The 6,000-nt window shown below is 51.7% G+C and overlaps 1 protein-coding gene across 2 annotated transcripts in view; it reads right to left on the reverse strand.

Annotated features, from left to right (window-relative positions):
- DGLUCY (D-glutamate cyclase) overlaps nt 1-4,827 on the reverse strand; it is a 68,512-nt gene extending 63,685 nt beyond the window's left edge. Inside the window, exon 1 of one of the 2 annotated variants that reach the window (XM_066341889.1) lies at nt 4,622-4,827. The gene's annotated coding sequence lies outside the window, so the exon portion shown is untranslated. Of the gene's footprint in view, nt 1-4,365; nt 4,471-4,621 lie in introns of those variants that run through there. The other variant, XM_066341890.1, reaches the window with a different exon arrangement.
- Between the last annotated feature and the right edge of the window lie 1,173 nt (nt 4,828-6,000).

Here is a 6,000-nt window from a genome sequence, read left to right on the forward strand (position 1 = left end):
CAACCAGACCTGGATGTACCAAACTGACACAAGGAGAGGGCAGCGGCGTCTGAGCCCCACCAGCTGCCAGCCAGGAGAGGGCAGCAGGGGAGAACAGAGTCTACCCCTGCAGCCCCGGAAATCCCAGCGCCCAGGTGTCGGGGCACTGGCGTTAGATCTGATGGGTACAGGAGTGGCAGCACGGGTTACCAGTGGGTGGCGGCTGGCTGGCTGGCTCTTGGTCAGCTCACAGACGATGTACTTTAGGAATTCACACAAGCATCAGTATACTGTAGGAAACAACCAAGCTTCACTGAAATTTAGATGTTGGGAGACTAGACTAAGCCCGGGGTTGGCAAATTTTTTGTACAGCCTCTGAGCTAAGAATGTTTTCTTTTTTACATTTTAAAAGGGTGTTAAGAGGGAGTGAGTGGGAAAGGAGGTCTCTGTGAAGAATAGGGAGAAAACCCGTCCAGCACAGCAGGGGGGAAACATGGAGGAGAGAGCCTAGGAGGGTGGGGGGAAGCTCAAGGTGCGAGGGTGACAACAGTACCCACACTCGAGAAAGATGGCGTCAGGTCAGGGAAGAACAGCACCAGCTGGGCCTCGGGCACGGCCGACTCCCGGGACTTCTGTCTGGGCACTCAGTCCTGGGGACAGAAGCCAGACTGCAATGGGCAATGGCGGACTGAGGGGGCAGGCAGGCAGTGTAGACAGCCTGTGTGGACAATTCTTTCAAGATACTTGGTTGTGATGGGACTGAGGAAGGGAAACTGAAGAAAGAAGACGGACAGACACGTGGGACCCAGAACAGGGTATATTTCAGACTGAAGAGACTGCACGTTTCGGCGCTGATGAGAAATGCTGGCAGAGAAGAGGCAGAGGATGTGAGTGAGAAAACACAGTGCACGGGGAGGGGTTCCGGAGGAGCTGGGAGGGCATCTGAGCACAGGGGGAGGGCCGCGGGGGCGGGAGCACACCTCGCTGACGGGGGAGGGTGGAGAAGGAGAGTAGGAGGTATGCTGGGTGCTCGCCAGGGAAGACCTTGAGGGAGTTTCCCGGTCCTCAATTTCGTTCAGTTTTATCCATGGGAAGGATGGAATCTCTATCAGTGCTGATGAGAGACAGTCAAACAGAGGTTAAAAGAAGGGTTGACAAAAGAGGGACAGGCAGGAGGCGATGCCGACGGGACGGGGAGTATCTAGGAACATCCACAAGGGTTCCCAGGCAGCCTTAGGGACCTAGGACTGCAGGTTCAGACAGACACGGCGGACCAATTCCCTCAGCACCCCAGGAAGGAGTGAGGCAGAAAGGCTCCAGAAGTGGGGTTCAGCTGGGTGGGCCCACGCAGAAGGATAACTGGACAAGAGTGACTAGAGAGAGATGGAGGATAGAAAGGAAAACCAACTGCCACAGTCAAATAAAGCTGCCCCCTGAGTGACTTGTCACTGGTTCAGGTGCTTGGCAGAGGGGTCAAGGTCCCTTCTGTGTATGGTCTAGATTTCCTCCTCAGCAAAGCGGCTGGAGGCAGAGGAGGTACTAATGGAAAGAGAAAGATTTGTAGAATCAGACAGATGTGGGTTCAAAATCATCCTTACCATTTCCCAAAATAACATTTTGTTTCTAAAATGTGAAAAATGCCTGCTTTGCAGAGCTTACGAGAATTCAATGAAATAATTAATGTAAAGTATACCTGCAAGGTTGTAATTATCATTAGGTGCCTGTCTTGTTATTTAGAGCCCTAACTTTTGCTTCTAGTAGGTACCCAGCACATAGTAGGCCCTCAGCAAATACAAATGTCCTTCTTCATCTGGTGAGGTCGGTAGTGTGGGTCCCCTTCCCTTATTCATCAAAGTACCTTCTCTGGCTTTTGATTGAGCTCCCCTGAGACAACTGACAGCCCCTTCCTGGACCTGTCCAATATCAGTTATTGCAATAAGGAAATGGAACATTTATCTAGATTTCCTTTCATTGAGACAGGCTATTATTTAACCTTCAAGAAAGTATTCAGGACCTTATGGCAGCCCATCCATTCACCGGACAAATGGCTTGGCTTCTTCATCACAGTCCCGCGGGATCATAGATAATCCCTGAGGAGAAGGAAAGATGGTTCCCTCATCAACACGTGCCAGGGTGGACTCCAGGGTAATGGGAGGAACACAGGTACCCTGCCTTAATGAGCCTCCCAGACCCAAGATCGCAAGGGATAGTGACTCTCTAGAGGCAAGGGGGTGTGAAGTTTATGTTACATGTTGAAGAACTTATCAAAGGATCCAGAAAATTAAAATAAAAAACAGAGCCCCACGCCACTCTCGCTGGGAGGTCTGGGCAGTAAAGGGACGGGCTGCCCAACGCAGTCAGTAGTCAGTCTGACCAGCCTGCCGGAGATAATCGCACTGTCGCCAGAGGCATCTATCTGAAACATGGAGCCAGGAGCCGAGCTCGGTGTTTCTAAAGGACACAACTGTAGAGAGGCCTGTGTGCCAGGCATTGTTCTAAACACTGTACACGCATTAACTCATTTAATCCATACAACACTCACTAAATGAGGGCTGGTGTCCCCATTTAACAGAAAAGGAGGCACAAGAAGAGTCAATGCTTTTCCCAAAGACTCAGAGCTATTGACTGGCCTAACCAGCAGTCAGACAAGGATTCTGGAAGAGATTATACCCTTAATCCCCATGTGTATCAAAGCACAACTTTTTACAACTCCATGCAGTCAAAAGGACACAACTTAATTCTTCAGAGAGCTGTGCCTGAATATTGACGTGTCTTCTAAGTGACTCCAGGACCAGGGCTAGTCATTCAGCGTCGCTCCTAGTTGGTTTCCCCCAAGAGAGCACAGGGAGGGACCCACACTACCGACCTCACGGAACCGCTGGAATGATAAAACAAACCCATGTATGCTTAAGAAACGCTTTGAAAGCTATAAGTGTGGCTTAAATATTGTCTCAAGGGAGCTGGGAAATCCTCAAAGCCAAAATAACAAAATGCATTCAATTAAAAAAAAAATTCCAATACCATCTAGCAATCTGGCAGGTCGCCTGGAAATTCTGCCGAAATCTGTCAAGGAGAGGGGTACGTTTGGTTTTGTGCATCTGTCATCTCGACTGAAAAACGGGGAGATTAATGGAAATTAATTGAGAGAGAGCATACCTGTGTGTGAGGTGTGCACGCACACGTGCACACATGCACACAAACACACACCGACACAGGCTCTCGATAGAAGAGGGTCTTATTATCAAGAGCAGGAGTAGCAGCAATCTTCAAGGCCTATGGCAGCCAGGCAGGTTCAGAGGTTGGGGAGCGGGATGGGGACCGCAGAATGCCCACAGTGTGAGTGGGGACTTTGGGGACCAGGAGCTCTGGCTTGAGCTGCCCTGCTGGACGTGAGCCTGGTGTTGCCAGACCTTTCAGAAATGCATGTGAAATTTCACTATTTTCCAAGGGTGCACAAATTTACAAATAAAACATGTCAGGGGCCACCAGTTGACTTCCTGGGATCTAGCCCTGCAGCCAGAAGTCACGTTTGACTCTGGAAGATGCTCCATCACCAGGAGGTACAAGCGCAGTTCAGCTTTCCCTCCACTCACCCAGCCTGCCCTGCGCTGCCTCTCCCCACCACACCTCCCTCTTCTGTCTTCCACACCGAAACTGGGTTTCTCTGCGCCCTCCACTCTCGAACCTCTCTTCCCCTCCCTTGTAGCTTGTACCCAGTTATCCTCTGCGTGCCACTCAATGCCAGCATTCTACTTTCTGCCAACATCATCTCAACCGGCCACTTGCCCCACCACGTGATATTGTCTGCCTGTGTTCTCCTGAAGTTAGGTGGGTTACAGTCAGGTGTCAGTTGTCTGTAACGAAGGAGGGGGCCGGCTGGCACAGATAATGCTGGAAGCCACGTGCGTGGTTTTGCCCTTCGCATTCGGTGGTGTACAAGTCAGAAGCACACCGCTGCAGCCACCTGTGCCACATTGGTCCTGGCCCCCAGTGGAGACTGAGACAAGCAGAACTATAAGCCTTGGAGAAAATTCACAGAGCTCTGCCTCGGGGTGAAGGACATGCCCTGGTTGCTCCTTACTTCCACCTCTTCTCGGAAGTCCCTGCTTGTGTCTTTTGGATGCCCTGGAAACTTTGACCTGGCCAAATGCCCCTGTGTCTGCGACAGCTTGGAGTGCCTTCACCCCCACTGCAACCTCCCATTTTGGTCATTAGCTTCATCATCTTATCCCCAGCACGCTCCTGTCCCAAAGGCTGATGGATTACCTCCAACAGGTTTCAGTTTTACTCTTTGCCTTCCCCTGACCTTGGGGGTTCACAGGGAAATGACACGGACCACAAGGACCACGCAGGAAGGAGGACCGAGAGGAGAAACGCTACCCCCACCTGAGGTGTTGTCAACGATCACGTGCTACGTTGTCTTGAGCTGAGAGCCCCGAGACTTCTCAAAGAGAAACAGAGCCAGCCCCACCAGGGAGAAGGTCAGGAAATTTCCTGCCCTGCTCATTGGCTGTGCCCGCCGGTCTGAGGGCGGGCCCTCTGCAGCGGATTGGCTCCTCAGGTGGAAGGGGGTGGGAAGGTCGCCCAGTGGCGGCGGCTGGGCGGGCGGGCCTGTGCTGTGCTCTGTGCCCTCTTGACTTACTGTTTGTTTGGAGCGTCTGGACTAGGGCTACAAACAATTCCTCGCTTTGTGTCCGCAGCTTCTCAGAATGTGCTTCTCTCAGAAAGACATAAAAGGTCCTCTTTCTTGGGCTTGCCTGCAGCCCCGGGGCTGTTCTGCAGGGCTCGGATCGGCAAGCTCAGGCCAGCCCCTGCGCTGACTGTCGCAGCGGCACACTGCTGCCTGTGCTCACGTGGCCTGTACCATGGCAGTTGGCCTCCTTGGCAGGCAGCCAGCCCCAGTTCTTAAAGCCACAGAGCCTCTGGCAGCTGGGTGAACCTTGCATGCTGTGTCCCATCCTCCGAGTTAGCCCTCCGCCCCTGGAAACAGGATGCATAATGTAAGGGCGTGGCTGATATCACCCCGGGAACTTTGAAGAATTCTGATGCCAGGGTCGCAGCCCCAGAATTTCTGATGTATTTGATCTGGGAAAGCAGTGTGGGCACCTAGTTCCTTTCTAGAGCTCAGTCTCCCCGTCACTCATGTAGGTCCGTTGTTGTGAGGATTGATGAGATAATGGGCATGCACATCAGAGCAGCACCTGGTACTCAGGAAGTGTCCAGTTGTGATTTGTGGCTGGATGCTTCTTCCTTCAAGGGAAAACAGGATCTGCTTTCTTCTGACCTGACTCCTGCTTTAAAGCCTTCGGGACTTCTCTTTTGTCCTAGGATTAAGCCCGAACACCATACAAAGTCACTGTCCAAGCCTGTGTGCTTCCCCTTTCCTGCCCTTCCTGAATCTTGGCACCCCCACCTCGAGGCACAGGTCACACCCCACACCCTCTGTGGTCCTCCCTTTCAGCGCCAGCCCCTTGCATGTCCCAACCTGGCCCTGGCTTACCCTTTCCGCCCTCTGTCTCTATCTTGCTAACTTCCTTTCTCACATGACCTGGTGAAGGTGTGACTTCCTTTTCTGGCTCCCAAGTACAGGTGAGGTGCCCCCTGTGTGTCCCCATAGCACGCCATGCTCCTCCTCCTGAAGCCCTTACCCTTAGATATTGTGCAGATTTATTTCTCTCGGCCGGTAGTGGCTGGATGCTCAGGGTGGGCAGACCCAACTTTCTTAACACCGAAATTTAATAATACTGGAATATGTGAATGAGCGAGAAAATCAATGGGGTTAGAACAAACAAAATAGAAGCAGGCTCATAGATGCAGAGAACAGACTAATGGTTGCTAGAGGAAAAGAGGGTTGGAGGACTGGGTGAAAAAGATGAAGGGATTAAGAACTACAAAAATTTGTAGTTACAGATAGTCACGGGGATGTAAAGTACAGCATAGGGAATGTAGTCGATAATATTGTAACAACTATGTATGGTGCCAGGTAGGTGCTTGAAATGTTAGGGGGATCACTTTGTAAGG

Source organism: Saccopteryx leptura, chromosome 6, assembly GCF_036850995.1.
Source record: "Saccopteryx leptura isolate mSacLep1 chromosome 6, mSacLep1_pri_phased_curated, whole genome shotgun sequence".
Taxonomy (NCBI): domain Eukaryota; kingdom Metazoa; phylum Chordata; class Mammalia; order Chiroptera; family Emballonuridae; genus Saccopteryx; species Saccopteryx leptura.